General features: G+C 46.7%; 1 long non-coding RNA gene across 1 annotated transcript in view; it reads right to left on the reverse strand.

The window, feature by feature from the left end:
• Positions 1–3,455: 3,455 nt before the first annotated feature.
• The window catches only part of LOC142845052 (uncharacterized), a 67,077-nt gene continuing 57,553 nt past the window's right edge, over positions 3,456–12,979 (reverse strand). The window contains exon 3 of the long non-coding RNA XR_012909797.1: positions 3,456–3,613. This is a non-coding gene — a long non-coding RNA (uncharacterized LOC142845052). The remainder of the gene's footprint in view (positions 3,614–12,979) is intronic.

The following is a 12,979-nucleotide window of genomic DNA, read 5'->3' on the forward strand; positions in this document are numbered from 1 at the left end:
TTTCCAACCAGGTGGGTGGCCCATGCTTTTAATCTTAGCACTTATGAGGAGGCAGAGGCAGGAGGATCTCTGAGTTAGAGGCCAACCTGGTCTACAGAATGAGTTCCAGGATAGCCAGGGCTACAGAGAGAAACCCTGGGGTGGGGGAGCATCTTCCCATAAGACATTTTTTAGTTTTCCTGGAGGTACTGCAGGCTCTGCAGGCTCATTCTCTGCCACCACATCTCCCTGCAACCTCTGTGGGTCCCTCAGGCTCCTCGGAGTGGCCCTCTGTCCCTTGAGTGCTGGTGTCTGTCCCAATCTCTCATATTGATTTTTGGTTTTTGTTTTTAGTTTTTTGTTTGTTTGTTTGTTTTTTGAGACAGGCTTCTGTATAGTTTTGTTGCCTGTCCTGAAACTTGCTATGTAGACCAGACTGGCCTCAAACTCACAGAGATCGCCTGCCTCTGCTTCCTGAGTGCTGGGATTAAAGACGTGCGCCACCATTGCCTGGCAAATGCTGATTTTTTAAGCACTCTTTTTGCTACTTTGGACAATGATGCATTAAATATTTGTGCATCTATATGACAGTTTCTCAGGTCTAAAACTCTGTTCTCCAAAGGGAAGACTGAACTGTATGTCCCCATGAGCAGGTGTGAGTCCCCAGTGTTTGCTATTCATGCCAACACTTGATATTGACAGACCAATAGTTTGACCAATCTAATGCAGAAGTTTGTGTGGTTAATGTTATAGACCTATGAGATAGTCCTATGGGGTGTGTCTAGGTGAGAGTTATATTTAAATTCGAGAAGGCTCAATAGAATGAAAGGCTAGGCTCCCTAGGCAAAAAGATATTCTCCAGCAAGCTGCTTTGAGGACTTTATCTGCCTTATTAGATTTTCAGGTCTTCTTTGGGTCTCCATTCTGCTGTTCTTTCAGCTTGGACCCCAGCATTGCCTTCTTGCCTGCAGCCTGTTGACCTCCCTTGCAGAATTTTGAATCAACAGTTTCCATAATTGCATGCACAAGTTCCTTAAAGTAAATCTCTGTAGATGTGCATATCTACCACCCTGGTTTCTCTGGAGTATCTCAACCAATACAGATGTTATTTTACTCTGTTTCCTGTTGCTATAACAAAGTGCCAGAGGCTGAATCGTTTATGAAGATGAGAGGTTTATTTGGGTTAAGATTCTAGGGGCTGGAACAGCTAGAGCATGGTGCTGGGATCTGAGGAGGACCTTGTACCGCATCACAACATGGTGGAAGGTACCATATGGCAAGATAGAACAAACAAGCCAGCCTAGGCCTCTCTTCCTCTTCTTATAAACCACTGTCATCCTGGGTACCAGCCCTCATGATGTCATCTAATCTGTTATCTCTGGAAGACTTCCTCTCCACTGCTGCTTACATATGAAATGGGAGATTCACTTTCTAACCATTGGCCAAGGGTTCCTTTGCTGTTTCTCTTCTTTCTGTGGCTTTCCCATGCCATTTGCTCATTTTTTTTTTCACTAAATCATTTATTATTTCCTCACTGACTTTCAGATGTTCTAGCATTCTGGATTCTGAACCTTTGTCTACTTTCTGATTGCATTGTAAATACCCTCTTACGTCTTGTTGTTTAGCATGTTCATGAATAAGTTTTTAAAATGTTTTCTATAGACTTATTTGTTGTATTAAGTGATCAATTAATTTTGCAGTAAGGTTTGTGGGGTTTTAGGAAAAATCATTTTTTACTCTGAATTCAGAAAGATATCTTCTATATTTCTTCTGTGCTGTTTAGAGTTGTTGGTTTTTGTACTTAAGTATTTCATCAACTTCTGGGTTATTCTTGTTCATCTAAAGGTATAATGGCCTAATTGTCTTTATGTGGATAATCTATTTACTCCAAATTATATTAACATAACCTGCAATAATTTAAATTACTCCTTGAATGAAACTTTTTCACTGGTCTGTACCTCCCCCCTCTGTCATGTTGAACTCCCTGTGTACAAGGGTCAGTTTCTGAATTTCTTGGATTTTATTTTCAGTTGTTCGGCGTCACTGTAGCAAGGCTCTCCTCTCCTTAGTCAAAGCTTTCTCATTAGTGTTGATGGTTATCTCTTGTCAAATTTTACACACACACACAAAAAAAACTCCTGTTGAGATTTGGATGTGATTGTGTTGAATTCAGAGCAGCATTAGAGGCTGAGTGATGTCTCCCTCCAGCAGAGTTTAGTTTCCACTCAAGACCAGGGTCAGCTCGCCCGCCCTCCCTCCCTCCCTCCCTCCCTCCCTCCCTCCCTCCCTCCCTCCCTTCCTCCCTTCCTCCCCCCCCCAACCCAAGGTAGAATTTCTCTGTGTGGCTCCTGGCTGTCTTGGAACTAGCACTTATAGACCAGGCTAGGCTGGCCTTGAACTCACAGAGATTCACCACCTCTGCCTCTCGAGTGCTGGGATTAAAGGCGTGCGCCACCACTGCCAGACTTTCTCCTCACTTTTAGAGCTATCTCAAAAGAAGATGAAATTAACAATGAAAACCCAAACAACTTGTACATATTTTGTGAAACAGAAGCAGAAACTCCTTATAGCTGATAGAGATGAGATTTTAATTACTGACAAAATTTCAAACCAATACGGGACAATTTTAACTAATATATAACTCATTTTTTTTTTGTCCTCAGTCTTCTATTAGACGAATTTTGCCAACTTGGCGTTTGAACAGTTTACTTGAGGACTCGCTTGAGTTTTACACGCAGACGAACACAGTCCCTGCAAAAGGCCTGCATCTCTGCTTCTTCGTGAGGTTCTCCCCCCACCCACGTCTTCTCTCTCATTGTTTAGGGTACAGCATGGGAACTGAAGAATAAAATGATTGATGACAGCCTCCTTGTCTCCCGCTGGTGTTGATGGGAGTGATTCCAAAGCCTCACGACCAAGTACAGTGTTTACTATCCTTTTTTTTTTTTTTGGCAAATCTCTTTTGCTACAATAAGAAATTTCTTGCAGTTTCTACTCTGAGCATTCACCTCACTATTTTCAGCCTTTCGTTATCTTAGATCATTGGTGGACACACATTTACATTTGGACACTCATTTACTTCATCCATAGGTTGATATGTAATACTTTATTTACGGTGCCTGTTCCACATAAATTTCACCTTCAACCCTCTGTTTATCCTCTGAGCCATTGGGATGTGATTGTTGGAGTTGGCAAACGTATGTGATTTCTTAATTTTTAAATTTATTTTTATTTAGCGGACATCGGTATTTTGCCATGGTGTGGGGTCCCCTGGAATTGGAATTACAGATAGTTATGAGCTGCCATGTGGGAGCTGGTAATTGAACCCCGGGTCCTCTGAAAGAGCAATCAGTGCTCTTAATCACTGAGCCATCTCTCCAGCCCCAATTTCTTAATTTTTGATGATGTTAGAGGAGACAAGATTCATACCTGCGATTCTGTCCATCGGTTTTCTGTCTGTAGACATTTGTCAGGGAGCTGCTGAGCACTGAGGCCTTGGCTGCCGCTGCTGGCCTTTGTGCGGTGCAGGTCCCAGCCTTGCTGTGGACACTTGCCTTGAGTGACATCATTTCTTCAGCTGCAACTCATTTCTGCCTCACAGCAGCAAAGTCGAAGCCACCCGCATCTGTCGCACCTGTTGACAGATTTCAGAGTCGTTCGTTGTTTTATGAATCTGTGCCTTGCTGTTAGGTTACTATTCTTAGCTAGATCTGGTGGAATACGCCTTTAATTCCAGCACTTGGAAGGCAGAGGCAGGCAGATCTCTGAGTTTGAGGTTGCGCTGGTCCCAGTGAGTGAGTCCCAGGACAGCCAGGGCTACACAGAGAAACCCTGTTATTAGCTTTGCTTTTCCTCACCATGTTGCTTGAGCAGTAGTGGGAAACAGAGTGTGCACAGGTCTGCAATTCGCAGGGGACCATGCCTGACACACAGGGAGGCCACTGTCCCAAAGCAGCCAGCACTGAGAGCAGCTACAGAGCCTGCACTTGATGACTGTTGACTAAAGAAAGATCCTAGCTCAAGGCCTGCCCTAGTCCATTGGTGCCTTGACATCGCTAAGCACATATTCTGTCCTGCTGCTGGAATCACACAAAGGCCAAGATTAGGCCATGGTGAAAGACACTCTTCCTGCAGATGGAGCGGGGGGATAGGGGGGAGTGTCTTGGATGACTCAACACCCTTGCTACATGGTATGAGGTATGGTCAGAGTACCCACAGAATATGGGAAAGCCTCTTGCATTGGAGGGGCCATGGTCCCCCCTTTGGCCAACAGTTGGTGACACCAATTAGTGACTGTCCCTAGACTGGGTCTATAACCTGTCTTCACTAGTGCCAGTGTGGGTCAGACAAGCCAAGCCCAAATACATTCACTTTCAGGTGCCAGCTCTGCCCTTGCAGGGGGACCTGGGGAGCCAATGCATCCTAGGCAGCAGGCTGTCTTTTGTCCACTGTCCTTGCTCTGGTCTTCACCACTCCCTGCTGCCTACCTAGCTGAGAAGCCAGGTGCCAAGAGGCACCTCTGTTGCTCACTCTACTGCTACAGTCAGGACTCAAAAGAGACTTCCCGGTTTATTTGTGTCCATCCAAAGGTAGTAAGCGCGGTAGAGATGGGGCAGGAAGTGGAGGGGGGGGGGGGACAATCCTGGGTTTCCCTTGTGTAATTCACACATTGCATTCCTCAGCTTGGGTTTGAGACCCCAGTTGTTTGACCACACAGCCAATGACCCGAGTGCCAATGGCAAACCTTCTCCCAGGAGGAGCTGTGCTCAGACAAGTAGAAGTTTGGTCCCTGCAGAGGTGAGGATGAGGGAGGCAGGCGGAAGTTGCTTCCGAAATGAGGTCCTCTGGGAAGTTTCTATGATTGGCTGGGGCAGGACTCAAAAACTAGTAGATGGTTCAAACAAGACTTCTAGGTGTGTGGTGAAGCCTTAAAAGCAAGGCAAGGCCAGGGCAGTAAAATGACTTTGAGTAAAATGAACTTGAAGCAGGGACATCTAGGTATAGTGCGGTTGCAGGGGTCAGGGCTGGGAGCACCAACCCTTCCCTCCCCAGAGGCTTCAAGTTTCCCACCACCCTCGCCCCCAGTCCTCCTCATTGTTATCAGTCTGAGGGAGGCTGTTGTTTCCCCGCAGAGATAAAAGTTAATCACAGATTGGAACTGCAGGAAAAAGAGAAAATATCCATGACTTCATTCACCTGAGTACCCGCCTGGGGGAAGTGTTCAGCACTTTGCAGTGGTCAGACCAGTTCATCCAGTTCTTGTTTTTAAAATACAGGCCTGGACTTAGACAAAGGACTGGACCCATGAATAGGGGGCATTCATTGGCGGTGCTGCGTCACCCTGCGGACCTACTGCGCACCCCCGTTTGTCTAGACAGTGCCCGGCAGCCCTTTTCTGTTTACTCCGCCAGCTGTCTTTTCACTGGACAACCCCCAAGGCCCTCCCTCTCATTACAACCCTTATCTGGTCGCACATCGCCCCAGAGACTCCCAAACAGAAAGCCGGACCGGCAGCACACACCAGTTACCAAACACTGGTGCCTGTGTTCATGGCCCCGCGATTTCTCAATTCTGGCCACTGGGGTTGAACACTAGGGATCTCAGTCCTTGAGGGAATGTGAACTTGAGCTGGGATTTCAAGTTGAGTCTGAGCTAAAAGTGCAATGGGCTTTTATGTTTGGTACCAAAAGTGTTAGGCAATTGCCTTGTGGCACTTGGGGACCAAGGTAGCTGAAGCAGAATGCTAAGCCAGAGTGTAGAGTCACAGGGCCTCCCAGGCAGGGACACCAAGCTTACCCTCCCATCACACACTGAAGCTGTGAACTCATGGGGCTGGAAGCTAAGAGAAGTCACCTAAGATACGGGAGAGGTTGAGGAACAGCTGTACACAAAGGCAAAGGTGGCTAAGGGGAGGAAAAGAAGGGCAGCGTAAAAGACACTCTCAGCTGACAGAGCACTGGCCTGGCACTCAGGAAGCCCTGGACTCGATTCCCGTTATAAAACGTATGCAATGATGCACACCTATGGCCCCAACACTCAAGACTTCTTAGAGGCGGAGGGACCAGTTCCCAGTTGTTCTGACTACTTAGGATTTCAAGGTCTGTCTGGGCTACATGAGGTCCTGTCTCATAGAAAGAGAAAACAAAAAGACTAAGTATGTCATTTTTATTTTTAAAAATGTAAGAAAAATAAACATAAATTACAAATGGAGGACATTCTCGCTTGGTAGCTCCATTGAGAAGGTCTAAGTCATTGTTTGTCTCTCCACCCCCCAAAATGCACTGTGTCGAGCCTTTTGCTAGTTAGATGCCAGTGTGCCCCAGTGCCTTCCAGAACCTCGTGTACTTTCGTTTTTCTGGGACTTTCATCCTTGGACTTCCTCTCCTAACCTACTCCGACTTCCTGACATCCATCCTTTCAATCATCCCCATCTGGCACAATGGTGTCACACACTTCCATGGTGTGTCTCTGAGGATGCTCTAGGAGCAGAGACAGCTGGAGAGGGTGCACAGGTTTAGAGGCTTTGGCGGATGAGAAGCTTTGCTGGTGGATTTTGATTGTGTCAGCATTGCTATCAGATGGATCTCGGGACTATTAGAACCAGAAAAAAAGACACTCCAGGGGTCCAGACAGTCCAGAGAAGGCAGGGGAAGGGATGTATTAGGATTCAGAAGTGACCTTAGGAGAGCCAGGGAGAAAGATGCCCTCTACAGAGGAAAGGCAAGGGACCGGGTTTGGGTAGGAGGTTCCATCAAAACGGAGCCTCCTTCCTAGTCCACAGCAGGTTGTCTATGCTTCAGTTGAGCTCTGCTGTAAAAGATCTCCTGGGGACTGGATAGATGGCTCAGCAGTTAAAAGCACTGGCTGCTCTTCCAAAGAACCGGGGTTCAATTCCCAGCACCCACATGGCAGCTCACAGCTGACTATAACTCCAATTCCAGAGGATCTGACACCTGCGCACAGGCTTACAAACACCAATGCACATTAAAAAATTAATTTAAAAAAATCCATTGACAGCACATGCTCTGTCCTAAAACACAGACGTGTCTTTTGGAAAGCATCTGGGGGAGAAAAGGTAAGGCAGACTGGAGCCAGATGGGAGGAGCTAGGGCTAGGCTCCATGTGTCCCTCATGGAAGTATCACCCACTGTTCTGATTTTCATTGATGAAGCAGCATACTCTCCCAGAAGCATGGCCAGTACAAACGAAATGATACTGAATGAAAGTGGAAGCTCATGTGGGCTGCAGCAGGAAGGTTGCCTGGAAGATAAGAGAAGCCACCCAAGCTTCCTGGTATGGTTCCAGTGCACAACAAGGGCTCAGCCAGAGCTTCCCTTTATTCAAAGCCCCGAACTTCTAAAGGAACCATGATGGGGAGAGTGGGAGTTTCTTTTCATCTGGGATGAACCTGGACCTCTGATCTGCACTGTATGGCCCCATGAGAGCATCTCTTTTCCAGGGACACCATGGTTTGCCTGTGTGATTGGCATGGGCTTCCTCTCGGCTATACTCCGAGGCACCTTGAGGTTAGAGCTGGGTAGTCTTTGTCTTGGAAAGCCAACACAGGTCTTGGTGCTTAGAAGGGATGCTGTATAAAATGTATATTGTATAAAGGAGTGCTGTGAGATAATGCTCTTGTACACTGAAAGATTTGTCACTCATATTGGTTTAATAAAATGCTGATTGGCCAGTAGCCAGGCAGGAAGGGTAGGCAGGGCAACCAGACTAGAAGAATTCTGGGAAGAGGAAAAGCAGAGAGTCAGACATCAGGCAGACACAGAGGAAGCAAGATGAGAATGTTGCATTGAGTAAAGGTACCAAGCCACATGGCTAAACATAGACCAAAATTTTTGTGGGTTAATTTAAATTTGAAGAGCTATTTAATAATAAGCCTGAGCTAAAAGAACAGTCTATGATTAATATAAGCCTCTGTGCGTTTCTTTGGGAAACAGCTGCAGGACCAGGTGGGACAGAAACTTCCATCTACAAAAGAGTAAATAGACGGGCAAAGGAGGAAGGAAAGAAGAAAGGGAGGGAAGAGAGAGAAAGTTGGAAGGAAGACAGAAACAGAGAGAAAAGATAAAAACAAAGATGTTGATGATGATTTCTTGCTCTACAAACTAGAGTCCCTCATCGGATTCAAGACCCCTCTAAACAGGATTTCAGTACCAATCATTCAAATGTACACTGGCGTGAGGAATAAAGTGACCATCATTCCCTGAGACTGACCCCTATGTAGCACAGGGTCAGATACTTTGGAATCCATGGTTCTGAAGATATCCAAGTGCCTCTGGGCCCTGGGGGATCCTGTGGGCCCCTGAGTGCCACCTCAACTCAAATGGAGAGCCCCCTCCACTGTGTGTGTGCCATCCCCATCCAAACCCTACTAAATCCCATGGAACTGACCCATTGTCGTCCCCTGTCCTCTCCCTCTTCTATCTGTGGACAGTTCTGTGACTTCCCAGCTTCATCGCATTGCTCAAGTTTAATCTGAAGGTAGTTTTTTATTTTTCTTTATACAGTTCTTCCAAGCAGAAGCGCCCACTGGAAAGCATTCATACAAGCTGGGTGAAGCAAGAGTCCCTCTGTGCCTTCACTCTCCACTGCCTTTTCTTCCCTGTGGATTGTCTGGCCAGCTCCTTCATCCATTTTTCTCTTCAGTTGTTACTCTTAATTTTTCCCCCTTGCTGATTACTAGGTGCTCCTGGCCAAGCCTGGAAAACAACCTAGAATTTTTGTTTTGTTTGGAGACAATCTCTTGCTCTCCAGTGCAGGCTTCTCTCTAACTAGCGAGCCTCTTGCCTCACTCTCCTGAAGGCTGGATTACAGATTCTAATAAGAATCTATGCATGGATGCCGACAGCATACTTGTGCATAAATACGAGTAAACATGCATCTGTATGTATACTACATACTGGCATCTATACAGATACAGTCATAGACAATATGCTACAAATCGCTGCTTCTCTATTGCTGCTTTGTTTCTCTTGTAGCTATTTCTAGTTTGAAATCAGAAGTTTCACATTTTGATGTAGACAGACTTATCACTCTTTGCCCATTCATCCTTGTGATCTACCCTACTCAAGGCCCTCTGTGATTCTACTTCAAGGTTGCAAACAGATTTTTCCCAGATTTCCTCATATATGTATGTATGTGTGTATATATATACTTGAGACAAGGTTTCATGCAGTCTAGCCTGGCTTCAAACTTACACTAGGTCCACAGGTATGAGTCATCCATTACACAGTACTGGAGCTCAAACCCAGAGCTTTGTTCATGCTGGATAAGAGCTCTACCAACTGAGCTATAGCTCAGTGTCCCATGTGCCTATCTTACATGTTCATGATCCTCCTTCCTTCATGACCTGGCTCCAATGGGCCCCTCGTTAGGGGAGTTTTGAGGTTGTTCTTTTTCTTTTTCATCAGTTCTTGGAAACATTTTTGTTTGCTGATGTCTGTCTGGTCTCCCTGATTTCCCAGGTGCGGTGTAGAGGGCCTCAGGGGTCAAACCATTGGTCACTCTTTGAGCCACAACTGACTTTATCTCTTCTCACTATTTGCTAACTCATGCAAGAATTCTGCACAGACAAACATCAGAAGGGCCCTTCTGTGGTTTACTCTGCTCCCTGGGAAGCCAGGGCCTTGGTCTGCCCTGCTCTTTTGAAACCTCCTAGAGTAACTGGTATCTGTGTGACCTTTTAGTGTTCAAGCTAACCAAATAGAAGCATACACTGGAAAAAAGAGAAGAGATGGGAAAGCTCCCATTCTGCCATGCAAATCCACTGCAGAAAACAAGCATGGTCTCATACGAGTTCAGCATTAGAATATTTTCACTTTATTTTCTGTTGTGTATACACTCATGTGTCTGTGTGTATATACACACGTGAGTGCAGGTGCCAAGGAGTCCAGAAGAGGGCAGCAGATCCTTAGAGGCAGGGTTTCAAGGATTGTGTGTGCTGCAAATCTCAGGTCCTCTACAAGAGCAGTATGTGCTCCCGAGCCAGCTCTCCGACCTCAGCTTTAGATTCTTCCCTCCTTGGCTGCCTCACGTGGGTCACACAGCATTCAGAGTGTGTCACAGCTATGCCACTACCATAAGCTTCATGGACATGGGATACTGAGGTGTTACAGAAGCTACACAGAGGGCACTGTGAACTCCCAACTCCCCCTCAGATTTAAAAAAAAAAAAAGCTAATCTGATCACAAAAAGCAGTTTCGCAGTTGCTTCAGAGAGATAAATAAAATGTAAAATCCACTCTGGTTCTGGAGCTCTGGCTCTGCTTTAAACACACAAAGCAGAAACCAAAAAGCTTTGTACACCTCCATAGGGAATGTGGGGACGCTGAGGTGGGGTGAAGGGAGAGAGGCTTGTCCCTTAAAGCGAAAGGAAAGCACAACAGAGCCTCTCTCCCTTCACCCCACCTCAGCGTCCTATGTTCTCCCCCACACCCAGAGCGGCCTGATCCTGGAACCACTCTTGCCACAGCCTGTAGAGGGCTGCCCTGACTGCCCTGACGTCATGTTTCCTTTCTGAGAGATTTTGAAAATCAGGTCAGGAAACTGGAAAGCAGACATTTCTCGAATCCTGAGTGACTGCTAGGTTCTTTTGAGGATTTTAGTGTCAACAGGGCCCTGAGGTAAAAAGAGGAGCTTGCCAGGTCGGCAAGACCGAGGCAGACCGAGGGTGAATACTATGTAGGAGGAGGCGTCTGTGAATCCCACTGGGATTGGAGCACCAATGTCTTTACCTGAACCCACATTAAGAGGAAGTGCTACTTCTGACATTGAACTTTACCCATGGTCTTCCCTCTGCTGCCTCAACCCAGCTCTCTGCCTCAGTGCTGGGACGGAGACATTCCTAGCTCCTTCATCCCAGCTCAGCCTCTTCGTTTGCTCTTCCTGCATGTGCCACCCGGTGACCCGATGGAAGATGTTGCACCCAGACTCTAGGGTAAACCTGACGCTGTGTCTGCTGCACACAGGGCATAAACACTGGGATGAACCCCACCAGGCAGAAAAAGTCAGCCCTTCTTGAAGTAGACCCTTGGTTAACAGTGTCCAACCCGGAGGCTATGCTGATTGCAGGGAGTGAGATTACTCGGGATTAACATATTGCCTAGGGCTGGAGAGCTGTCTCAGTGGCTAAAAGCACTTGCTCTTGCTGAGGACCGGGGTTCAGGTCCCAGCATCCACGTGGCAACAGTCATCTATCTTTCTCCCTTCTGGCACATCAGGGGTGCACATAGTGTACTTCCACACACGCAGGTAAGACACACATGTACAAAATAAATAAATCTTTTTTTTTTTTTTTAAAAAAAGCATTTACTAAGAAGCCTTGTATAGTACAGCATCTGTAAACATAACATTTGAGAAAGCTGAGACAGGAGCATGGTAAGTTTGAGGCTAGTCTGGCCTACGTAGTGAGATATTATCTTTCAATATATGGTAGGGGGAGAGCCCTAGGAGTTATAAATGCAATATTAAAACAACTGTCTCCCTTCTGCATGAATTCAGGTTCATCTATCTAGGAAAGCAAGCAAACATGGTGCTTCCCCAAGGCCAACTCCCAGGGAAGCAAGCGTCAAGGGACACCTTAAAGTTCTTAAATGAATCGTGCCGCGTAAGCGTTTCCTGTGATGACATTTCTGACTCTGTGCACATTCCCTGTCCTTAGGGTGCACAGGGAACACAGGGAAGTGTTTCCTTTGGGAGCCAGGGTCACTTCCAAGGCAGGTAACACCCTTTTACCTGATGTTCATCTTTATGCAAATGAGCACCACCACCTGGTCTTGGACAAGGAGTCCTACCCAGCATAGAAATTCTTTTCGCACCAGTTTTCCTGGATATGCTTTTTACAACTTTTCTCCTCCCTCCCTCCCTCCCTCCCTCCCTCCCTCCCTCCCTTCTTCCCTTCCTCCCTCCCTCCCTCCCTCCCTTCTTCCCTTCCTCCCTCCCTCTCTCCCTCCATTTTTTCCTTCCATTGTTCCCTTCCTCTCCCTTTCCCTTGTTTCCGTTCTCCTCTTTCCCTTCCTCCTTCCTTCCTCCCTCCTCCTTCTTCTCCCTCCTTGTCTCTCTTTCCTGTCTCTATCTCAGTTCTGCCTCTTTCTCTCTCTCTTCTGTCATTAGCTCTCCCTGCCTCTGGCCTTCCCACCCTACCTCATAGCTCCACGACTCCACTAAAGTAGGGAGGTGACATGGGTGTGCAGCACACGCACGACTGGCCCTTTTTCTACTATCCCTAGCTGTCTGCTGTGGCTGTGTGTCTCCTCACGAGACCTAGAATGTTTTCCACTTTGTGGATGTCATTGTCTGTCTCCTTAGGGAACTGTGCCGCCATCAGGCCCACTGTATTGGAAGGATCCCATGATGAAAGTCATATGTGGACTATGTTAAAAATCATAGAAGCAGAGGCAGCGCTTCTGCGTGGCACAAAGGCTAGGCTGCTTGTTTTGAACTTTGGTGTTCTCATTCACGGTTCTGCAGCCTCTGTTCTCTTTAAATGACTGCCCGTGAAGATGTGGGGACCAGGGGCCTGCAGCTGAATCCTTACCAGGCTTAGCTCAGAGCCTGTGAAGGGATGGCCAGGACACAGGGGCCTGATCTGATGGTGTCTGTCCCACCCAAATGTAAGTGATCCTCAACCCAGTATGGGATTAGATAAAAACCATTTTAAGGTGCAAATATCATTAGCAAAAAAAATGCAACTTAATTCCTCTCACCTAGGGAAATGTCCTTGCTTAACAACACAAATATGGTATAGCATCAGTGGTTTCCCCTGGCAACCTGGTGGTTGCCTGGCAGTGCAAACTCCATCCCACTGCTCAAACCTGCAAAGATTACCATGGGGCATATCACTAAATGAGGGAAAAATACTGGTCTAGCCTGGCATTCACAGATATTTGAAACACACAGATACTAGTGAATCTCTGTGAGTTTGAGGCCAGCCAGGTACTTGTTCCAGGACAGCCAAGTCTACATGGAGAAACCCAGTCTGAAAAAAA

This window comes from Microtus pennsylvanicus, chromosome 2 (genome assembly GCF_037038515.1).
Source record: "Microtus pennsylvanicus isolate mMicPen1 chromosome 2, mMicPen1.hap1, whole genome shotgun sequence".
In the NCBI taxonomy this organism is placed as follows: domain Eukaryota; kingdom Metazoa; phylum Chordata; class Mammalia; order Rodentia; family Cricetidae; genus Microtus; species Microtus pennsylvanicus.